The sequence below is a fragment of the Amphiura filiformis genome, chromosome 17, assembly GCF_039555335.1.
Source record: "Amphiura filiformis chromosome 17, Afil_fr2py, whole genome shotgun sequence".
Classification (NCBI taxonomy): Eukaryota; Metazoa; Echinodermata; class Ophiuroidea; order Amphilepidida; family Amphiuridae; genus Amphiura; species Amphiura filiformis.
The window spans coordinates 52,932,983-52,958,943 of record NC_092644.1 but is presented as its reverse complement, the minus strand read 5'-3'; the positions used below and the strand labels follow the sequence as shown (position 1 = coordinate 52,958,943).

Sequence of the window (25,961 nt, the reverse complement as noted above, 5' to 3'; positions counted from 1 at the left end):
ATTTACAGGTATATTAAAAGATCACTGCTGGCACACCATTCTATAGATCTACAGATGTTAAGGTAAGCTTTGTCAGCCCACTGCCTTATACCCAAAACTTTTTTGAGACAAAAGAAGGAATATGAAATGAAAAATATGTGTGTGTTCAAACGTAATGTACATGTTGGGAGTAAGGGAAGTTGTTGTCAGTAATTACAGGTAATTTTGTGGTTCATAAATGCATAGAGTTTGGACTTGATTGTGTGCAACTTCAGTGTTGCATGAAATCTTTGCATTTTGTGACCTTTGGAGGTTTAAGTAAGTTGCTGAAGGCATCATCGGACTAAGCCCATTCATTGAAAAGAATAAAAGTCCCCCATACAACCACAAAGTCCCTAAAAATAGGGCCACAGTTGAATCTTCTCCCCCGTACAGCATATATATTCCAAAATGTCTATAGAGCTTATTAGGCGTAAGTTAATGTAACCATAATGGACATGATAAATGTGATCCCCAAATTAAAATAAATGAAACTTTTATAGGCATAATATTTCTTGCACTGTGGACTACATCCTCACTCTCGGCATGCCTTCTCATGGTCTGCGAGCGAGTTGAACCAATGCACATAGACGTCCTACTTAATAGGCTGGGTTTAAGTTGTTCCCTGTGTCTGTAGTGGGGACCTCCTTTCAATAGGCCTATGGATATTTTTGCCGCCTTGATAATTTGTCTATACCGTACGTTATGTATGACTTTAATGGCATTCCATATTTGTTTTTCTCTTTTTGGATATGTTTTTCCTTGCTGACCTCCCATACTACACAATTTTCACACCTATAGAGTGTATGCAATTGTATAACAATTGAAATGACAGTCATGTTGGAATATGTTGAAATACAGTTCTACAATAGCTGAATATGACAGAGGGATAAGTCTCTAGATTGATTCAACAACCATTCATGCATATCACATGTTTTATTGTCCTATTATCATGTGAATTGCCAGGGTCGTCCGTGGTAGGACAGATTTTTTAAAAATATAATAAACAATTTCCCTGATAATCAAAGATCTTGATTTGATAAAAAATAATATCACAATAGCACTGGATGATTAAAATTATGTTATCCATGATTGATGACAATAAATTGTTTAATAAAATATTGAAAAAATTCACTTGGTCATCGGATATCGAACTTGGGTCAGCGTATCCGGAGTCGAACGCCCTAAGGCCCATTCCATGTCAACTCAGGGATGTGCACGCAGCACCTCTTCAATTTTTTTTTTTTTCTGTGTGGTGGTAGATATTGATGAAAGTAAAATCCCGAAAATTTGAGCTTCATACTCCATTTACATTTTTGAAAAGTTTGACGGTTTCCCTTGGCATCAATTTGAAATTTAGAGGGTCAGCGTAAAAATGTGTCCATAGCGAAAAGGCGATGTTGGAGGTCCATGAATGTATAAAGGAACCATTTACAACTTTGAAAAGTATGTATCCTGGGGTACTTATTTGTGTAGAATTCAAATCTGGCATCAGAAAACTTGTAACTCCTTTACTTTAAAAGATATAGGGCCCTCAAAATGCAACCGTCCATCCGGGACCAACTTTGGGGGTAAAAACTCAAAAAGTAAAAATAATTTTACTGTCCATTTTTTCTAGTCAGAGCCCTTTGGTAGGACATTACTCTTAACCAATATTGAGCCTATTAGAATATTTTTAGCTGAGATATTACCCATGCAAAACCCCAATTGTACATTTTTTGTACATTTTGACCCCCCTGAAAACCAATGTCAGACATTTTCCCCACCATCAACTTCAGGTATGTTGAAAATATGTCCTTGGACAACATTTCTGAGAGATATTGGCTTTTTACAAATTGGGACTCGATGGCTTCAACACATCAGTAAGGTTTGCATTCTCCATAGAGTTGTACATTTTTGATTTCATGTATAATGACATGTACAACTCTGTGGAAACCTTTCTGAAAAAAGAAAAAATTGAAGAGGTGCTAAAATTGATGCCAGTGCACATCAATCCCTGAAAAAAGAAAAAAATTGAAGAGGTGCTGCGGTGCACATCCCTGGAGTTGACATGGAATGGGTCCTAACCATTTAGCCACGGGACACTGATGTAAATTGCTGTGTCGATGTACAGCATTTATTATATGAATGGATGCATCGTCCAGAAAGAACAATTTAAAGAATAATGTGAAAAACTTGGATTTTTTGGTGAATGGGACTCAAAATTGCATATTTTTGTAAAGTATCATAGAAAGTTAACAATATAACTCAAGTACTTTAATGTTACGTGTAAATATAGTTTCGCTGGAGCATCTGTTTAGTCTTCTTTATCAGTCGATTATTTTTCAAACTTGCTGCTCACAGCTACCGTGTGATTGTGACTCTAAATTATACAACTTCCGGTGTGGTAGACCTGGGATTGGGTGGTAAAAACAGCATTTTTCTTATTTTCTGTCATTAAAAAACAAAACTGTGTTTTGCTTTTTATTTGACTGAAATCTGACTTTCCATTCAAACATTAGAACTAATCAAACATTATTTTGCTAATGACCACAATTTTGAATCCAAATTGCTTTCCCATAGAAAATGTGTACATATTCAATTTCTTATGTATTTTATTGCTTTTGCCAAGCCTTGTTGACCAAATTTATAAATTAACATTAGATTATCAGAACCAATGCTGAACCAAACGCATGTTTTTGACAGATGTCCCAAATGATGTTACGGTACTACATGTATCTCTGAAAAAGACTAATTTTGAAGCGAAAATCATGATTTTCTGTGTTTTTTAATCAAGGAATTTAAACTATAATTACTTTCAATGCAAATTTCTATCATTTCATTTTTCATGAGTTTATGATCTCCATAAAATGTGAGAGTCAAAACTACATCCCCTATGAACTTGAAACTTTGCATGATTGTACTTTAATCTGTGATCTGTATTTTAAACCTCAATTGAAAAATGTAAAAGTAGATTGTATTCACTAAAATGACAAATTCTGATAATTGAGCGATATTTGATCATTCCAGATTTTGGTTTTTCACAGACAGTGAATAACCTAACCCCCTCCCTTAGAAGTCTACACAAAGAAGTTTATAACAGATCTCTGTCGAAAGAGCTTCAATTTGATACCTCAATGAGCTTTATAAGATGTTCGGTTGAGGCTCCAATTTTTTTTTGAAAATATGACCTTATCGGCTAATGAATTTTTCTAATTAGCTAATTAATGTTTTTTTAAATGTTTACGGTAGTATAGAGTCACATGCTACTTTCATTTATTCCCAGGTCTACCACCTTCAAACTACCATAATTTTGTTCATATCACCTAGTCGAAACACATATCATGTTAATCAATGTTTGCGCTGGCAGGGAAGGGGTTCTTTACTACATGTAGTGTGTGCAGGGCTGGGGTAGGGGACACTTAACATTGTCAAGGGGGTATCAATCGTTATCATCCTTGAGCATGGACGAAAATGCACTCAAACAAGTATGGCAAATGTCACTGGCATTATCTTATTCCCTAACTAGTAAGTAAAGTATAAATTTTATGGACTCTTAACCAGTTAGTAACCCCCTGAACACTACCTGCCAATCTAACATTGCCTCTGGTTAATTACATGATATCATTACTTTCAGAATGGAGCTTTGCAAATATTTCACCCGATGTTTTTGTGTGGTGAAATTATTCTAACAATGTTGACGATTGGTCCAATTGATCCTTTATTACACTACTTGAAAACTGTTACTTGAAACTCACAAGGTCAGAAAGTTTCCATAGGACCTTTAATATGCATGATCTATTGAGCAATACCTTTTCTCAAATTTGCTTGTCTTAGAGAGACCATATTCATGTTACATATGTACAGTAGTCTTGAAAATAATAATTTTTCATGAATTTTTTTTCCACATAATTATGATAGATACCTACTGAATACTGATCAATACCCAGGGACCCCCATGGGGCGTAGGGCACAAAAGAGGGTGCCCTTGTACATGTAGGCAAGAGGCATGCAGAGCCAGAGGTTCATACATTTATGCTGGACATTCCATTTGTTCCATGAGGGACAATTTTAGTATTTTTTGTGTTGCTTTTTTTTACTATGCCTCAAAAGATATTTAAAACATCTAAATTCATCAAGGTACAGTAGTGCACCCTGCTAATATTATAGGTTTTAATTAATACTGAAAATCACATAACATGTGCAAAACCATTGTGTGTTCATTCTTCCGGGTTTGTGATCATGCTCCCCTTTTTGGCGCCCTCTACGGAGGCGCCAAAATATAGGCATGACTTTGTGATTCTTTGTGAAAAGCTTCTAATTTCACTCTTGCTAGATTGACTTCGCAATTGTTTTGCTAAAATTATGCCCAGCTCAGAAATAAAACCACAATTTGCTTGGATTTTATTTTATTATTGTTTTCTGATATGCACAGGATAAAATGGTGAGCGTATATTCTTTGTTTAAAATACAAAATTAGGATTTATAAAAACACCAAATAAATCCTGACCTTTGTATGGGTTCAACCAGTTTACCGTGTGCCTTTAGAAACCCGATAGACGGTGACATTTGACCATACACTAGGATCCACAACATGCTCATCTATCATGGGAACAGTTCTTAAGCCCTAATACATTTGTAGGCCTACTTTCATCCTTTGAAAATTTGGGTACACAAACTCATACTCTGCAACTTGAGGTCAAATTTTGCACTATGATTATGTAATTGAGGTTATTGGACTATGCCATTGGGATGAGACTATTGTGGTCCATAGTGATTAGATCAATTAACGAGGACTCTACTGATGGCTTTTGTTTGCTAATTACCATAGAATCTATATAGCGGTTATTGCCAAAGTTGCAATATGGTGGCACAATTGGTGGAAAACTGTATGCAAACAACACGGCATATTAATTATACATGTTCTACATTGTTGTATTTTAAAACACTGAAGACCAAAATTGGCGTTATTGCCATGATTGGATCATGGAGGTAGTAAGCCTACTACAACTCTGGCGGAAATTGCGTTTGCCACACCAGGGCCACACCAGCACGTTCTGGTGTTAAAAGCACGCAATCGAAGCTAAATATGGGATAGTTCCGTACTATTTTGTATAATAGTTGCAAATGCACTTGCCCTTCCCCACCCCCCACCCCCACCCCCACCCCCACCCCATTTTCCAATGTTGGGAGACTGTAATGTAGAAATGATGACGATTTTGTCCAAATCAACATTGCAATAGGGGAGCGGGGAAGGATGTTGGCCAATTAACGCTCAGGTGTGGCAACATATTTCGCCAAGGTTGTAGCTATACTACCTCCATGATTGGATTAAGTAAATAACTAAATCCTGTTATCTACCCAGCAATGTTTGCTTATCATAATAATTGTAACAAACTGTAGACAGAAAAGGCAAACAGAGAAATTTAGAGTTTTAAATTAGAGAGTTGACAGGAAGTTGTAAGAGTTAAATTGTTATGGATATGATTGGTGTAAGAACGAAAAAGTTGAATGTCAGATCAAAGTCATCCGAGGCGAATTAAGTAATGTCAATCACAAATTGTTACAGGTCATTTGAGGTGGACTAAGTTTATATTTGGATTGTCAGAACACCTTCCCCAATCAGACACATTTCTCTTGTTTGGCTTGACTTTGCAAAGAGCGTCTAATTTCGGTCTTGCTAGATTTACTTCGCAACTGTTTTGCTTAAAAGTATGCCCAGCTTAGAAATAAAACCACAATTTGCTTGGATTTGATTTTATTATTGTTTTCTGATATGTTCGGGATAAAATGTTGTGCGTATATTCTTTGTTTAAAATACAAAATTAATGGACTACTTTCTATGCTAATATTACATTATTGTTTTAAAGAGAAAAAAAAGTATCCAAACAGTTGGGCGCCCATTCCTTTTTTAAAGGAATTTTTATTAGAGGGTATTTGGTATTCTGATGGACCTTTAATGAGTATTTTCGTTTGTTTGCTTGCTTGGTTGTTTTACAGATAATTCATCACAATGAGTGACAATAGTGCAACTGGGGATTCAGATCAGGGCTGTCAGCGGAGTGCAGTGATTAGTGAAGTATTTGATTTGGAGATAAAACAAAGGAGAAAAGGGTCTTTAAAGGTGCTGCTGAAAAAGAAGGTAAGGTATGGTAAAAGTTTCTGTCTTCATGACAAGTACTTTGACAAAGTTGTTATATGATGTAAAATGAGATAATACTCATAAATTTTGATTCATTGAAGACAGCTTTTTACTTTTATGAAATAATAATATTTATATTACTGGTATAATCTAGTCAACTGGACTTAATATTTTTGAGTGGGAAATTTTCATGTTCATCCCTGTACGCATCATTAGCCCTTCTGATCATCTGCCAGTAAAAGTTCAGATGTTGTTGTATCACTGGTCACATTGGAGTTCAATCTGAGAGATATCTTTTTGATCGCTGGACTGTAGGCTTCCGCAAAGTATTGACTATTGGCATGAGCTCCTGCCAAGTTTGCAGAATGCATGTACCAGCATAGACGAGCCAGCACTGGTTGTGGAGACTATGCAAACATTCTTTTGACAACAAGGATATAAATCTTGAACAGAGAAAGCAGATGGTAATTGGTATGAGCAAATTTATGTGAAACGGGAGGACGGAGTGGCCTACGTCATAACGTTGCAGGAGCCTATACAGTTTAGCGATCAAGAAGATATCTATCAGGTTGAATTCAAATGTATTAAACCTGTGATACGAAAGCATCCACTTCACAGTTCAATAAACATTTACTGCCTAAAGTCGGTAGGGCTAATTGAACGTGAAATTTCCCACTCAAAAATTGAAAGTCCAGTTGACGAGACTAATACAAATATTATTATTGTTTACTACTTGGATGAATGATAATCTTCACAAATGTACAGCTTTTATTGGATATTTGAGCCCCAATGGCTTTTGGAATCTGGAATGATTAAAGAGTTTGTTTTGGGTCAGGGTTCGGACCCGACCCCTCTCATCAAAGCACTAGGTCGACTACTGGTAGCTGACCGGTAGCTATGGGTGTTTTGCTGGCCCAGCCAATGAAAGCATGCTATCTCAAATGGTGATTGTGTTATCACATCATGTGGCACGCATGCATGTGCAGTGCATACATGTATATCTGGTAGTACTATTTAAGGTTGGTCTGAACCATGGAATTATGGAAACATTTTAGCCTTTCAACTTCTAAATTGTTGATCTAAACAGGGACTGACTTTTGAGGAGAGCGAGAGCAATCACTCTCTACTGCTCTCCTTAAATCTGATATTGGAGAGTGAATTTTAGCTCTCCTTAATTGACCATTCTCTCTTACATTCTATTGTAAATGATCTAATCAGCTCTCCTTGAAGGCTCCAGAAGAGCTATTTAATGCTCTCCTGCATATTTCAAAAGACAGTCACTGTCTAAAGTGTATAAAAGTATACATATTTCGAATGGAAATTAGCTTACAAATCCAGTGGTGACGTCAGATTAATTTATAAAATGCTCAATTTTGGAGAAAATCATCAAAAACCGTGATTTTGACCCGTAACTAATTATTTTTTCAGTAAAATTTTTTCTTTTGATTTTCAAAATCTAGGTATGAAAATCTAGGATCCGTTAAATTTATTTTTTTGAATTTTGACTAAGTTTATGAAATATTCGTTTAAAATAGTTGAAATCTGACAGCTTCAGCCTAATTTAGACTATGTTGTGTATATTTTTGTTTTTTGATGGAAATTTTAAAAAATGGCAAGATTTCCCGCCATTGACCATGTGGACGATTTCAGATGGAAAAGGGTGAAATACCATATTTAAAAATGATAGAAATTTGTTTAAAAAAGTTTAAGTACCGGTACACAGACTAATGAATATAGAATTCAAGAAAACTGGAATTTGTCATTTTTAAAAAATGCCATGGTTCAGACCAACCTGAAGTATATTTGTATATTACCTGGATTCCAGTTATATACAGACAATGACAACAATGTACAGGGTACTGTGCACAAATTATAATTTGTCCAGTTAAATTGTCTATGGCCTTGTAAACTGTAAACAAATTTAATGAGACCTGCTCCTGCGAAACTTGGGCAAAGTTGGGAAAGGCCCTAAAATGTGTAGAAAAACAGTATGAAAATGTTCACATATGCGGAATGTTAGCCATCACATAATTTGAGGCGAAGATTTTTTTTTCATGTTGAAAGGGGGAATATGTTGTTAGTGTCACATGAAAAGGGTAAAAACAATTTTTGGCAATCCATTTTGAGAATTAAAAAAAAATGTATTCTAAGATCCATTTACCTCTCAGTCTTAAAAGAAGAAAAAAACAAACCAATGAAGCAGGTATTTGGCAAATTTTCCAAATTGCTCAGTCAACATGCAATCATGTGTTCTTACTCAGTTCTTTACTCAAACATAAGATAATTGAGGCAGTCAAGCAGTTATCTACTTTGGATCTGTAAAAAATTACAAATTTGTCATACTCCCTAATTTGTAATAGAAGTTTGGTGAATTTGTACTACTGCTACAAATTTGACTACAACACTGTATTTTTTTGAATAGTCGCCCCTTCAATTAAACACCCCACCATTTTTTTCACCAAGATGTTTAAAAAATGCTGATATTTCCATGCTATCTTGTGTAGTAAGCTTTTCAAGGTGCACACATGGTCACTAATGGCGTCGGTAATTGGCGAATATCTGCTTGAAACCCGGAAGTGAACCGGAAGTCATCGTTCCTAAGTTCATAGTTTGTCATTTCGCATGAGTTTCAAGCTTAGGGGTAGGAAGTTTTTCTACAAAAAAAAACTTCACCCACTACATGAGCAAAAAAAAAACTTTCCCCAACAACACTAAAAAAAAAACCTTTCCCCACCTAACTGTGTATAATGCATGAAATTAAAAAAAAAAAACTTCGCTGCCCTACCCCCCATGAGTATCAAATGGTGCGTCCCTTACCTAATGATTTTAACAGGAATTATTGTTTTAAAAATGACCTCTATAATAATTAAATCCCCCCCCCCTTTGGGGAGTGACTATTCAAGGAAATATGGTATTTCAGGAAAGAAGCTTTTGCGATGATATGTAGAATAGGGTTGTATCTGATGATGGTATGGTGGCAATATAACTTGCTTCAATCATGATCCAATTACCAATTCAAGACAAAGAATGTGTACTAAGTCGACCCTGCTTTATGGCATATACATGTATGTGATCAGCATTATACATGCATTGCAACTGTGTAACTTCATGTATATGAGTCAAAATATGCTAAGGCGTTATTTTACAACCAAAGAAATATGCTTATTTCATTTCTTTTTTTCTTAATGTTATGAGTAAGGAATTGATTTATTTGTAAGTTCAGAGGCAAAAATAACTAATAAAGACACAACACACACAGTTTTGAGTCGATCTTTTCATTAAAAATTTGAAAAAAAAAAAAAAAAAAGTTTTCTGAATTCCACGTTTTTCATCATTGATTTTTTGAACATGCAGTGACGTCTCTTTCCCAACAGCTCATACTGTTTTATTGTGATTCCCAATAGAACTACATGATAGGTGGGTCAAAAGTACATAACAATAATTTACAAAAATGTAAATATCGTGGTCCTAAGTAAGATTAATGTTATAAATAAAACAAATTGAAATTCACCCTTACGTCGTCAGGTATGTCTGTCAAACTCGTGGTTCAGTTACAAGCGATCGTAACTTCACTAAACAGTGTCTACCATGAAAACCACAATGGTCAACCTATAACGAAATGCATTTTGTCTTGAACTATATTCATTTTTTTCTTAGGCTACAATTTGTTTTGATTTTATCATGGTTTTAAAAACTTCTTCCTTCTATCTGTCAAAATCTGACGTACTTAAGATACGACCATATTTCTTGCTCAAAGTAGGGATGACCAATGAACCATCAACTTGATTAGAACACTCCCATAGACATGCAGGGAGCTCAACTGTGCACTGCTTGCACAGACATTTCTAAATTGATCTCATTCTTTTATTTTTCAATATTTTTCTGTAAAAATTGGGAAGTTACTGCCAATTATATTTGGTAACTATCTTGCAAATTACAGCAACATAACTTATTTCGTTTTTCTGTAAGTGCGAGTCAAAATTGGTCCATCGCCACAGTGCGCTTAATTGCCAGTGGCTGAGTTAAGCACTGCTCAAGAATGGCACAAAATATTCATGTCAATAATTTCAGGTGAAAAACGTGGCCTACTGAGCTGTAATTTGGCAGAGTTGCCAGTAATACCTCTATCATACCCTCTGTAAAAAGGTTAAAAAATTGAACATGTAGATCTCGAGTTACAAATTAAATCACCAGCTTCCCTTTGGAATTTCCATACTCCTTTCAACTCATGTTAAGAAGACACCTTTCTGAACATAAATGTGAAGTTTCGTGCTCATTCGATGTATTTTTCACCTGATATCAACCCTAAACGTTTTCTTATATGTAGGCCTATAACATCTACAACTTGCTGCTGGCTATACCTTGTTTAGGACTTTCAAAAGAAGTACTTGAATGTGCAACCATAACTGTTTCAAAATAGCCCGCGATAGTCATGCAGGTAACTCCGAGGTCAAGCATTGAATTGGTTTGAACAAAGATACTCATATAATGTATTGAGTATCTTTGGTTTGAATGAGGAATACTACAGGAACCAGCGCCTTTTGTTAGAAGTCACACATGAGCATGATGAGTGGATAATCTCTATTGTTGTGAATGAGTCAATGACCTTCAAAACTTAAGATTTTGTTTACATACACCTACTAATTGGTCATATTAAACCCAATAACATTGAAATTCTTGGTTGTGAAAAAAAAGTTCACCTTCTTAGCATGGAAGAAAGAGATGAGAAGGAACCACAACGACTTCGATCGACCAAGTTTTAATCCGCTTATCCATTGACGCATGAAAAGAAAAGCTATCAATGGTACTTACTTTCATGTATGATCCATTTACCGCGATCGATGCTTGGCGAAATCATTACTGGAAAAAAACTATAACAAACCCATCCAAGAACAAACAAACGCTACCCAGAAGTAAGATTATGGAATTTCACTGATGCTCTGAACATGTATAGTAGCTTTGTTTTGGGATCTACAGTCAAACTGTTTTCTTGATCGTGTTGTGTAGAAAATGTCCTTTAACACATCGAAAAGGTCATCAAAATCGGCCGTTTATTTGCTGAGTTTCATCTTTAGCAAATAAGGTAAGATTTTGGTGACTTTTTCGATGAAAAATAGATGCAAAATGTTCTTAAATAATGCACAATGTTCCGGTTGAGTCCGGTACATGAAACCTGTTTAATTTAATAGTTTATATGTGTATAATCGTAACTAGCTAACTCGTTTCAGTGCCAAAGACTGCCAACTCTGAGAAAAAAGTCATCAAAGTTCGGGAAAATTGGGCGAAATGGAAGAAAAAGATGTAGGCCATCAATGACCGATGATCACGTCACCAGAGAAAATCCTATAGAGTGCTTGCACGGAAGGTCATTAGTTCAAATCATCCTTCAGACACGCTCCAGAAGACATGCAAATACATAGAGTACAATACCAATCACCTATTTAACGCGGGGTATTGATCAAAGTAAATCCTCATGAATAACAATGTCAATTAAATGTCGGTAAAGGGAGTGGACAAAGTGAATGTGTTCGTTGTGGTTCCTTCTTATCTCTTTCTTCCATGTTCTTAGTTAGTGCAATTTTGATTTTGTGCCATATTGGCTATCTTGGATGATTTTTGGCAAATGTCCTCTAAATGCATGATTTCAATGCCTCGGTTTGAAAAAATAAGTTATGCCAGTGACTAGTTAAGTGCCATTTCATAAAAAAAACCTTTGATACTTTCACAATATGCTTGTTTCATGTTTGCAAATATGTTAAAATAAAGAAATATATAAAGGTAAATATATGCTTATGCCAATTTTGCTCCCAATTGCTATTTTTGGACCTTGTCATTTTATTTCGTTCCAATGACCGGTCAGAATGGGAAACTTTGATAATTCATAATTCGAAAAGTTTTTGACCGATTTTGACCATTTAACCACCAAAATACTTCTGTTGATGAGTTCTACCCAGAAAACAATCTTTTGTAGCAATAGGGTCAACATGAAATTTTGATGGTTATCCCTACTCAAAGCCAGACCAGCCTTTATAATACAACGTCACATGATGTAATAGGTGCCCGGATGTTGAACGTCATCAGCTCTTGGCAAAATTACAAGCAATGGCGGCATGACAAGTTGCATAGTGACGTCTGTCAACAAACCTGACGACCGACTATTCTGACGTACGTGAGTATAAATTTCCTTGAAAATATATTACAACTGATAAATCGGTATATATAGACAAAACTGAGCCAGTCCATGTGTAAATTAGAGTAATTTAAACCACGATTTACGCACTGCCTCGGGGCTTTGCCTCGAGGATGTTTGTGTTTATACTCGCACCAATGCTTTTGTACGGACACGTTGCATGCGTACGTTAGATTTTTACAGACTTTCTGGGCGTGCGTCAGGGTTTGACAGCCATTTTATTTTTAAACTTTGATATTTGCTACCTCGCTAAAGATATTGTTGTCGTTTCTCCACCAAGATGCTAGATTTAGAACCCCCAATATACACGATGTGCTTTAACGAACGCATTTGTGATTAAACTGGTGTAAACAAAAATTAAAGCTTATTCCGTGTACGTTCGTCAGATTGTTGACAGATGTGCTGCACGTTCGTCAGATTGTTGACAGACGTGCCACGTGCGCCGGCACCCAAGCCAAGCCAGCCAAGGACAGTTTTTCCAATCTTCTTTTTTTTTGCGCTACCTCAAGTCTAGTGGTGCACCAGGCTTTGTTGATCCATGGAAGAAAGAGATGAGAAGGAACCACAACGACTTCGATCGACCAAGTTTTAATCCGCTTATCCATTGACGCATGAAAAGAAAAGCTATCAATGGTACTTACTTTCATGTATGATCCATTTACCGCGATCGATGCTTGGCGAAATCATTACTGGAAAAAACTATAACAAACCCATCCAAGAACAAACAAACGCTACCCAGAAGTAAGATTATGGAATTTCACTGATGCTCTGAACATGTATAGTAGCTTTGTTTTGGGATCTACAGTCAAACTGTTTTCTTGATCGTGTTGTGTAGAAAATGTCCTTTAACACATCGAAAAGGTCATCAAAATCGGCCGTTTATTTGCTGAGTTTCATCTTTAGCAAATAAGGTAAGATTTTGGTGACTTTTTCGATGAAAAATAGATGCAAAATGTTCTTAAATAATGCACAATGTTCCGGTTGAGTCCGGTACATGAAACCTGTTTAATTTAATAGTTTATATGTGTATAATCGTAACTAGCTAACTCGTTTCAGTGCCAAAGACTGCCAACTCTGAGAAAAAAAGTCATCAAAGTTCGGGAAAATTGGGCGAAATGGAAGAAAAAGATGTAGGCCATCAATGACCGATGATCACGTCACCAGAGAAAATCCTATAGAGTGCTTGCACGGAAGGTCATTAGTTCAAATCATCCTTCAGACACGCTCCAGAAGACATGCAAATACATAGAGTACAATACCAATCACCTATTTAACGCGGGGTATTGATCAAAGTAAATCCTCATGAATAACAATGTCAATTAAATGTCGGTAAAGGGAGTGGACAAAGTGAATGTGTTCGTTGTGGTTCCTTCTTATCTCTTTCTTCCATGGTTGATCATTGGCTCACTCGCTTCAACAGGGTTGCCAAACTCCTGATTTAGTAGCCCAATTGTGCTTATAGCCTTATCGTATAAAGCCACTTCTGCCATAAACAAAAATAATGAGGACTTCTTTTGAAATTAATCGGGCTGCTTAGGTTTTTTTTGGGGGGGGGTTGTGTGCATAATTTGTTTGAGTCTTGAATTATTAAGCTCCAAAACGGAGCCTGGGGGGTCTGTAAGGTGGTCTCAGTGGTGGGTAGTCCGGCTCCATAACTCAAAAATGGAGCCTCCGGCGGGGGTTCACATGAATGGTTCTGATAGGTCTCGGAAAAGTGGTCTCGGTGGTAGTCGGGGCTCCATAACTCGAAAACGGAGCCTCCGGCAGGGGTGTTCACATGAATGGTTCTGATAGGTCTTGGTAAGGTGGTCTTAGTGGTGGGTAGTCCAGGCTCCATAACTCAAAAATGGAGCCTCCAGCCGCGGGGGTTCACATGAATGGTTCTGATAGGTCTCGGAAAAGTGGTCTCGGTGGTAGTCGGGCTCCATAACTCAAACGGAGCCTCCGGCGGGGTGTTCACTACGAATGGTTCTGATAGGGCTTGCAGAGATGTCACACTTCCGGATTTATCCGGATTTCCAGATTTTTTATGTGCTCTGGAATTTCCGGATTTAAAAAAAAAAAAAAAAAAAAAAAAAAAAAAAAATTTTTTTTTTTTTTTTTTTTTAAATTTTTTTCGGTTTTGGAGTGTCCCTGGACCTAGTACTAAATGCTAGGATCATTCATGGTTGACCTACAAAAATGTTTGTGTTTTTAATATGCAAAGTGATAATTTGTGTGCATAGTATGGCATGAACACAAATTATCACTATGCATATTAAAAACACAAACATTTTTTTTCCCTTTTGTAGGTCAACCTACCGGGTGTTCACATGAATGGTTCTGATAGGTCTTGGTAAGGTGGTCTCAGTGGTGGGTAGTCCGGGCTCCATAACTCAAAACGGATCCTCCAGCGGGGTGTTCACATGAATGGTTCTGATAGGTCTTAGTAAAGTGGTCTTAGTGGTGGGTAGTCTGGGCTCCATAATAAAAAAAACTGAGCCTCTGGTGGGGATGTTCACATGGCCGAGGTTTATTTTATATTGCTTGGGAAGTGGGTAAAAAATACAATAAAAGTAGACACAGGGCGTCCAATCACATCATTTTGCATTTGTTTTGACATTTTAAAAGAAAGCAGTGACACTTGTGGTAATGTGGGTTAAAGAATCGCCCTGTGTTCTAACACTTACCTTTTTTCCCCCCTTTTTTTAATATAGGCTAGTGTTGTCAAGATGGTGTTGAGTATTCGGATGAGGAGTTTCAATCGTAAAAAACCGTGTGATGTTGCCGAGCGTGAGAATGATTCGCCTGAAAATGATGAAGATACACCTTCTACATCTTCTGCACATACACCTTCTGCATCTTCTGTACGTTGGGCTAGAAATAGGCGAGAAAAATTAAAGCAAGATCCTGAAGCAAGGAAAAAGTTTTTAGCATCGGAAGCTGCACGTCAACGTGAACGACGAGCCAAAAGAACAGAAAAGCAAAGAGAACGAGATAGAGAAACAGGCCGTATTCGACAACAACGCTATGAAAAACGACTCTCTGAAGGAGCTGTAGAATCTGCCAAAGGAAAATGTACAACACAAGGAAAAAAGTCAAAAGTACTTACTCGCACAGAAAAAAAAAAAAACTGAATATAATCGGATTAAACAACAAGAACGCAGAGCTAGGATGAACCCACAACAGAAGAGGCGAGCAAGGGAAATAGATGCAAAAAGGAGAAGTGAAAAGCGAAAGGAAAACCAAGGAAAGCAATGTCCAGTCAATAGCACTCCTCCCCGGACATCTAGTGGTTTCATATCCAAGTCTGCACAACGGATGGCATTCAAGAGATTGTGGGAACGATTTCCAATAAACGATCCAGAAAAATTTATGTCCATAGTAGAAGACTTTGTGTCAGGAAAGCACACAACACCGAGGAAACAAGCTGCATTGCAAAGACGTGGTATTGGTGTATTAAGTGCAAAAAGAACCCTACAGTTAGGAAAGTGCATGACAGACAGTGTAAAAAGGAGAGTCCAAGAACTGAAGAAAAAAAAGATTCCGCTTCCCTTAAAGAGAGCGACTACTGGTGAGAGCAAATCTAATAAGTAAGAAATACCGTATGCAAAGTCACTTAGCCAAACAATTGGATGTGCGCCCAATTACCTGTCGGAGCTTTCAAAATCACTTGATGAGGATATGATGTCAAAGTCGCGGAAAAGACGAAGCGATGCTACAAGCATGGAGGTGATTAACGAAATACAGTCATTTTACAGATTACCGAAGGTATCGAGGGAATTGCCGTACATGAGAACAGTGAAACAGCAGACACAGAGAAGGGTTATGGAAGTCTCTATTGATCAGGCATACACAATGTGGAAGGAAGAACACCCAGATCATGTTACCGTTGTTAGTCGCTCGTTGTTTCAAAAGCTGAGACCTGAAAATGTCCTCCTTCAACACAGAAATAAACTTAATCAATGTCTCTGTGAGTACTGTACTGATATTCTGCTTAAATTGGAGTCATTGAACAGGGCTGCTCAGGTGTATGAGATGCCAGACATAAAAGTCAAAAATAAGTATGAGCTAATTGGTCTATCAATGTGCCCAAAGAACGACGGTGACAACTATGCAAAACCTGACTGCATAAACAGGAGTTGCCCAGAATGTGGAACTGAAAAGCTGCGTAACCGATTTACACCACTGATAGCAGCTCATGGTGACTCTATGGTACAGTGGCGAAAGTGGGCACTTCAAACTTATGAACACAATGGGAAAACAAAAGCAAAAAAAGTTCTGATCACACAGAGAAAGACCATATCCGAGCTGGTGGAAGAACTATTGAATGAAACCGAAACTCTAGCCAAGCATGTATTTGTTGCTAACTGGCAGCAGGACATGTTTACAGAAATTAGTACAAAGCTCCCACAGAACTGGGCCTTGCTGGTACTGGATTTTGCAGAAAATTATGGATGCCTATCTCAAGATGAAATACAGTCTGCACATTGGGCGACTCAACAAGTGACTGTTCACCCTATCGTTGGCTATTATAATTGTGTGCACTCTGATGCAACTCAGTCCCACATAGTCCAAGAGGCGATGGTTTTCATAAGCGAAGATTTAGGGCACGATTTCCATGCAGTGCATCATTTCGAAGAGGTCGCTGTAAAGCACCTCAAGGAAAGTAGGGACTTCCTTTGGAACACATAGTTGAGTACACGGACGGCTGCGGCTGTCAATATAAATCCCGCGGCCCATTTGGTGACATAAGCTATGCCACAGAGGATTATGGGGTCGACGACTTTGAAAGACTATATTTCGGATCAAGGCATGGAAAGGGGCCTAGCGATGGGGTTTCAGGGGTGGTAAAAAGTGCAGTCAGGAGAGCCGTTGTTTCGAGAAGAGCTGTGATTAATACAGCAGAAGAAATGTACACCTACTGTAAAGAAGAACTGTCAAGAGAAAGTTGCAAGGGACAACGCCAGACGTTCTTCTTCGTCAGAAGAAATGAAATCCAAAGAGAAAGAAAACAAGGAGTTAAGAAGCCAGTAGCAGGAACCCGTGCCTTTCATGCCATCAAGTGTGTGTCGCCCGGTGTGATAAAAACTCGTTTACTGGGGTGCTTCTGTGAAGGGTGCATTTCAAGTCCCCAACCAACTGTGCCAATGCAACTTACGTTAACCCGTGGCAGAGACAAGTATTGAAGATGGATCGTGAAATACCCACTTCTCATGAAAACCAACCATCAGAAGAACCTTCCCCAAATGACACTGCAGAAGAGCTTTCCCCTGGTGCAGATGAGCCTCCCCCTGATGCAGATGAGCCTTCCCCTGGTGCAGATAAGCCTTCCCCTGGTGCAGATATCCCCCTGGTGCAGATAAGCCTTCCCCTGATGAAGAAAGTATTGAAGACTTGTTCAGACAGTTGCAAGGTATGTCAGAAATGTTTTTATTTTCAATGTCATTAACAGTACATGTTGAATTTATTATTTACAAAGTGGAAACTTGTTAATACAAAATTGCTGATAACATCATGACCTACAAAAAAACGTGTAATGCGTATAAATGCAAAGACTTAATGTAAGGACAGGAAAATGTGTGATGCACAAAAAGCAGGGAATTTATGCATTTTGGGTATAATCAGCGCATTTTGGGTCCGACCACAAATTTTAAGATTTTACCAAAATAACCATTTTTCAAGTACTAACTTTGCAAAAACCTGAAGTTTTTACAAAATCAAAGAATCCACAATGACCTGCAACACAATCCATGCTATTTAAAGTATAGAAAATAGGCCGTCAAAAAAAATTCATAAAAATATAGAAGGAAAAAAGAATAAAAATTTTAATATTGCATGTATTTGAACTTTTTGGGGAGAAAAATTGCGCATTTTGTTAAAAAATGTGCAAATTACGCAAAATAGCACATTTTCAGAAACTGGCGCGCGCATTTTACTCTCAGAAATCGCGCATTTTCCCTGTGCTTAACTTAATGTTACTTTTAATCACAATTGCAGTATATTTCTTTCTTACAGTATGCTATCAACCCTCCCTGCTTAAGTAACATTATTTGGCATTTAATGTTTGCTCTATTTCAGGTGAACGTGATGAATCGGATGAATCTGAGCCAGACCTGGATGCATCTCTCACTAATCAAGTGCAGAATCACAAGACAGGTAAATTTGTACACCCTGATTAAAAGTTGGTTCATATTGTGATATAATGAGTATCTACTTATGACAAGTCTGTTTGAGGAACCTTTATGAAATATATGCTTATTATATAACTTTAGATTACAAAGTTCAAAGATGCATGAAACATTTTCTTAAGTAGATGCTGAGGTAAGATTTGTCTTCAGTAATCTTAGATTGACATATTTATGACAAGTACTACTACACATGCATTTATTTCATATCAATGTACACTTAAAATATATATTTTCTCTACAAGTATAAGAATAATATTATATTGTACATTATATTACAATTCTTTTTCATGCATTTTTCAGATTATGAAGATAAGCAGTGGAGAATTGGTGACTGGGTGTTAGCCGAATATAAGGGAATGTATTATCCTGGGATAGTCAAACAAATTGTAGGAGATGAAACAGAAATCGATTGCCTAGAGAAAGCTGGCAAGTTCTGGAAGTGGCCAGATCCCGCAGATCTTCTTTGGTATGAATCACACAAGGTTGTAAGAACTCTTTCTGCCCCATTCCCAATCAGCAACAGAGGACAGTTCAAGTTTGCAGCAGAACTTTAAATTACACTGCCATGCACGGCTTAACATAGTGCTTAGTTGTATACACCTAAATGGTTGGGTAAATTTGACTTGCTAACTATAGCACATAGATGTGTAAATAAGTTATTTGTTCTTATGACTGATGAATGCACTCATATTGTTGTGACCAGCGAGTGTCTTCTTTGTTTTACAGTTGACTTATCTGTGTAAGAAAAAGAAAGAAAAAAAAGTTAAAACCAAACAATGTTATTGTACAAATTCCATTATTATTATTGGAACAACTTGAACCACATTTTCATGGTGATTCTAGATTGGTGTTAAAGTAGCTGGCTGTATTGTTTGCAAAATGGAGCAACTTGGATGATATAACTTACCTACATGTACATGTCCAGTCAGCAATCTATGGCACGATAGGTTCTGAAAAAATTGACTATGGAAAGCATGAATTCTTAATTCTTATATGTTAAGAATTCTTATTATGTAATAACAAACTTGTGAAATTTACCATGCAATGTACATCTACATGTAATACTCGAATTTAAAGGCAAATACACTTATTGTAAGCTGGTCATTGAAAAGGGATTGAGTTTGGAGGAGTGCGATCACATATAGAATCAGGAGGACAGATTTATTGCCCACTGTAAATTGCAGATCTAGGCTAGAAAATTCAAGTAAATCTGCCAAATCACACTATATACAGCTCCTTTTAAGCAAGGGATTTGTAGCACACCTGCACTTTTTAAAATTCAATGTCTTTTCTAATATTGGCCAGGTTTTGTGATATTAAATTGTGCAAGTGTCCGTCAAAACTGACGTACGCACATGTGTGTCCGTCAAACTGACGTACGTCAAGCACATCTGAATTAATCCTCTTATTTACTATGTTCTATCTTTAAACTTCATTTAACCTCTGCAAACATGTTATACTTAACCTTTTTTTATTATTTTCAAATATTCTTTGATATCCAGTGGCTGTAATGAGGTTAATTGTAGTTGTACCTTACCTTTTTGTAGTCGTATGAACCACAAACCAATTTTCAAAGACATTTAGAACTATTTGTTTATTTATTTGGATTGTTTTTTGACATTTATTCATAAGAACTATATTTGTTACATTAAAATAAGTGCAAAAGAGTACCTCCTGATGATAAATTTATTATTTATGCCACAAAAATTGAAATATTTTGTCTGTCAAATCTGACGTACGCACATGTGTGTCCGTCAAATCTGACGTACGCACATGTGTGTCCGTCAAACTGACGTCACGTCAAGCACATCTGAATTAATCCTCTTATTTACTATGTTCTATCTTTAAACTTCATTTAAACTCTGCAAACATGTTATACTTAACCTTTTTCAAAAATTTACAAATATTCTTTGATATCCAGTGGCTGTAATGAGGTTAATTGTAGTTGTACCTTACCTTTTGTAAGTCGTATGAACCACAAACCAATTTTCAAAGACATTTAGAACTATTTATTTATTTATTTGGATTGTTTTTTGACATTTATTCATAAGAACTATATTTGTTACATTAAAATAAGTGCAAAAGAGTACCTCCTGATGATAAATTTATTATTTATGCCACAAAAATTGAAATATTTTGTCTGTCAAATCTGACGTCACGCAAGGTTGAAGTTCAAAACCGAAAAAAATAAAATCTGAAGTTCATGTACAACAACTTATATTTTGCTTTCTATATCATTGTAGCTAATTATGTACACTATCATATGAAGTTAGTTGCAGAGAAAAATAACCAAGTTTAGAAATTGACCCCTGTGTTCACTTTTATAACACCTTAGCATATTTTGACTCATATCATTGAGCTATCATTGATAGTGCTGTGAGGAAATGTGAATAACAGTTGTACTTTTAAATTAAAACAATCCACCTTGTTATTATAATATATTTGTAAACATGGTAAATGAAAATCTCAGAGTTAGAATATTTACACACCCAAAATCAAAGTGCATTAACCAACTGTTATTTGTGGTGACCGCGAAAGATGGTTAAGCACGGGTGACAGCTAGTATTTAAAAATTTGCCAATAATTTTTTTTTTGTTATAAAGTTAATATCATAAGAAACAATACTGGTTTTAAGAAACAAGACCTATGGACAGTGGAATATTCAGTGGTTGCAATGATGCTGTTAATTTTTAATTCCTTCCAGCATTGTAGTTGACAGCTTTGATGAAGAGCTGAAGAAGTTTGAATCAAGACATCACATGCAAGGGAGATGGACATAATCAGACCGTGAATACAAGAAAGCACCAAGATAGCTGGAATTCCAACAGAAAGCAGCACTGATCAAAAGGTTGAAACATGATGTTGTTGAATATCTATGCATGCATGAGACATAAAATAAATATGGAGGTAAGATTTTAAATGAATGTGTTAATATGAGTTCCTTTTCAGTACGCTAGGGAAGGGAGTGAGATTGTAATGGTGTGATCACATTTATTCTCGGTCCCAGCCTGTTTGTGCTCCTCCCTCACCAAGCAAACCATCTGGTAACAACCTCATTACAAAAGTTTCATATTTTGTCTTTTCTGATTGACAAACATCAAGTCTGTCTAAAACCAGGATTTATACCACCGCGTGGCAGTCTATCAACCACTGAAGCCCAGTTCTTGATTGACAGCCATTTCATCCTAGTCTATCCAGAAGGACCACACTATTTTAAGAGAGATCACACTATTTTTATTATAACAATAGTGTGGTCCTTCTGATAGACTATGATGAATTTGCTATCAATCAATCATTGGGCTTCAGTGGTTGATTCAGATAGCCATGCAGTGGTATTAATCCACACAATGTGACTTCTCTGGCATGAAAGGGGATATCAGTCGATTGGGGCCTCAGTTGCTGCTGCCGCTAGTCTATTCCTATTGTAAAGTCTGCACAAAAAGTATCGCAGCTGTTATAAATACGCCTATAGCTTCAGAATTAATAATTGAATACCTGAGTGGAAGAAGGGCCCAACTCCATCAAAACTGTTTTAGAGATATTAAGAAAAAACTTATTATTTGGAAAAGTTATATAGTTTATAGGCAGAATGTTTTCATCTTCAGGGGACCCTTAATACATGAACATACAATATTACATACACTCGAAATTATATATGAGTTTTCCATGGCAATGGTACAGGTCTTAATACGATCTGGTCTAAGTGAGCTAGTGAGACCAAGGGCACCTGCACATTGCATATATTTGATTGGTCAAAGTTTGTATTTCGACTTGTTTGAGTCGTTATTTCACTGACGAAACAGCCGTGAATGAATCCAATGATTGCACTGCATGCTATATGGTGCTAAAATAGTCTCCAAATTGATACTTAAAAGCAAACCAGACTAACTAGATGCTGTTGAAACTCACACAGCAGATAGTGTCTGAGATTTTATTATTCAACTCTGCACATTCAATTACATTGGATTATGTTTTTAAGGTGGAACCCCCGGTTTGGGTGATCTGGAATCTAAAGCTTGTACAGGTATAAACTTAGTGAATGAAACTTCCCATAACTAGGTGGCATGTATATCTTAAACAAATTTCAAAGGTAGAGACCTTTGGAACATGATATCTCAAAAAGTGTTTTATCAATAGAAATGAAATGTTTGGAATGTGTTCTTCATAGACAGGACTGGAATTTGAACTAGAATTATGATAATCATGTGATGTCTTGGGGGTCTACCGGGAGGTCGAAGGTCAAATTCAAATTTTAATAATTATTGCTGTATACTATTTTGATGCTGCCATAGCAACAACATAGTTCCCCAAGCTTGGAATTAAAAACTTCTAGTTCAATTTATAGCCCTGCGTATCAGCAACACACAGTGTGGACATGCGTTCGCGAAAGGTTTTCGAGATATCAGCAATTTTGTGAATTTTAGTCGAGAAACACTGTTTTTAGGATTTTCTATATTTTCGAAACACTGCTTTATTATAATTTTGATTTGGAAACGAAACACTTGAATTATCACAAATAATTATAATAATGATTATTTTTTTAGATATGGTTTATTAAAGAGAAAAACGTTAAATATCGCAGTTTGAGAAAACAATAAAATACATAAGAATTGATTTTTAAAAATTTGCCTCGCAAAGTTACATTTTTGAATATAACTTTTGAATAGAAGCTCCGATTGTTTTCAAACAAAAACCAGAAGAAAGGGATTTTTTTCCTTAATTCCAATTTGTAAAGTCAACATGCAATCATGTGTTCTTACCCAGTTCTTTACTCAAAAATAAGATAATTTTGCCCACAACCGGGTCCGGGAGATTCCACCTTAAGATATTTGAAAAAGAAACAGGAAATTGTGGTAAAAGTCATCAAAGAAAAGTGCTAGCTTACCCTTAGACCCAAGGTGATTTATACTTTACAAATTCCAAAGTTCAATTTCAAACCCTATTTATTTTCAATTTTGCCTCATTTTAGGCACGTCCCTGGGTCCACCAAAAGGGTTTGCAACTTTTTCACAAATCGTATGGGATGGTCCATTCTTAACTAAGGGAGGGCATAGACTTGAATTTTAAAAAAATTCACCCAAGAGGCCTCAAAGGGTTAATTTTGATGATAATACAATAAAAGTTAAAAAACAGGTGATATGTATGAATGGTTGTAGTTCGAACTAGGGACATGTCACTCTGACACTTAGAACTGTCTTGGCTGCCCTTTCATTTGTTATACCATTCCGGTTATTGGATAGGGTGTATAGGTGATGATGGTCCACCAGGTTTTGTTGTATGGCCATGCGTTTTGATTTGGGCCAGTAAATAGGTGGAGATGTTACATGCGCGCGACATTTTAGGGTTCATCTTTTTAATTTTCTCAGTTAATATGCAGCCTATGTAGTTAAATTTGGTGTCAAACTAAAGCTTGTGATGAGACCAATACAGTAAACCTTAAAAAAGTTGTAAAAAGTTATTAACATTTGAATAATTTGCATCTAATTAGCATGATGTGCGGGGTGGAGGATGAGCAGGAGGAGGATGATCAGGAGGAGCAAATTTAATAAAAGTGAGCCCCAGGGGTCTTAGGATGCAAGAGGTCCATTTCTTTTTTACATTTTACAATTCACTTTAAACTGCATACTATAACACCATACAATCATATTCCAGGTAATTTAATTTCCTTTGAGAAGCAATTTTGCATATTTTATTTTCCGTTCGGGTTATACATTGAAGTCAATGGGAAAATATGCCTTGAAAGAGGCTGGCGCAAAATCATTTTAATATTATTGAACCCTATGATGTTATATATGTATTTAAAGCTCTGACTGAGAGGAATTCAAATATGGAACTTTTAAGTATGTGGGGTGAAGCTAACTTTTTTTTAATTTGTCAAATTTTACATTTTTCCCTAAAATATTTGGTATTTTCAGTTTCATAACTCCTTAGTGTTACACCCTGTGTCAATTTAAAGTGCATTTTTGGATTCCTTGGTTCATTTGCAGCCAGAAAATGTATACTTTTATATATGTTGGGTATAATATATGAAAGAGATTCATATCTAAACGAAAAAACATGCCATTTTCATCTCGCGAAAACATGTAACGCATTACCGGCCCAACTCAAAACGCATGGCCGTATGAAATTATGTGAGGCTATATAAGTGTATAAGTATGCAAGGAATGCATTTATGTAAGCCAGGCCTATGTTCTGAAAATCTTAGTTCATGTTCACATTTTTATAATAAACTAATGTTTCAACAGTGAGTTTCACCCAATTACTAGCAAATATTGCTATTTTGCCAGATAATACACCCTGATACGGATAGTTGAATGAATACTATCTCAGCGCATCTATTTATTATAATTGTAACATTATTCCCCATTGTTCTAAATTGATTGATTCAAAAAAAGTTTATAGTACTTGACGTTCTACTGCATTTTATAAGAATATCGCAGGAAACGACCAAAAAAAGAAATGGGGGTTTCAAATTGAACTTTGGAATTTGAAAAGTATAAACCATGCTGGGTCTAAGGTGTGCCAACACTTTTCTTTGATGGTTTTGACCACAATTTTGTAATTTTAAAATATCTTTAAAAAATCCAATAATCTAAGCTAACTGAATGGACAGTAGCATCCTCTTCTTATGGTAACAACAAACAATTGACTGTTTTGTTGACATTTTTGAAGAAAATGTTGAAAAAATGTTGCATCTTGAATCTGCTGCATATCCCTGTACCCACTAAGAACCCTCCTCATGGGAGTCCGAAATTTTAGAAATCATTTGAGACCCAAAAGACAAAGACATTTTTAAATACTTTATTATTGATTATGATATCATAATTATGCTTTGTTCAGTGAAATTTCTTGCATAAAGGTATAACACCAAAAATTGAGGCACACAGTGTTTAAGTTCTTCCAAAACAGAATAAACAATACCCCCTGGGAAATGTGTTATACCCCTCAAAGGAAAAGTTCACTATTGAAAGGGTACAAAATTTTTGAAACAAACCTTGCTTGAGATTCCATCAACTGCATAAATGTTTACTGTTTGGTCTTTATTTTCTTGCAGAGAACCAATGTCAACCTAAGGCTCCACAATGCCTGTGCATATCTTCAATTTGGCACAATGTGCAGAGGAGGACAAAGGATTTCTCCAGGCAGAGAACTAGAAGAACCATAATGTTATCAACAAAGTTGTGGCAGGCTAAATGCACCCATACATAGAGCACAAGACATATGTGTATGATCATGGACATCTGATAAGTCAAAAAATGTATTGAGTACAAGATGCCATCAGACTCTTACAGAACAAGTGTTGTTCATATGGTCATTTAAATGATCCTGTACTGTGTAGCCAGATAATGTAGCTGCCGGGCGAAGTTCGCTATTCCCAAGGTTCGGTATTCTGAATGTTTGCTATTCCGAATGTTCACTATTCTGAAAATTAAAAAGGTCCTCTAGGGTTCTCAATTCTGAA

General features: G+C 36.4%; 1 long non-coding RNA gene across 1 annotated transcript; it reads left to right on the top strand.

Annotated features, from left to right (window-relative positions):
• On the top strand, positions 1-25,931 carry LOC140137962 (uncharacterized). The gene is made up of 4 exons (XR_011856931.1): positions 1-62; positions 5,998-6,139; positions 21,204-21,406; positions 25,554-25,931. It is a non-coding gene; the product is annotated as an uncharacterized lncRNA (long non-coding RNA).
• The last annotated feature ends 30 nt before the right edge of the window (positions 25,932-25,961 follow it).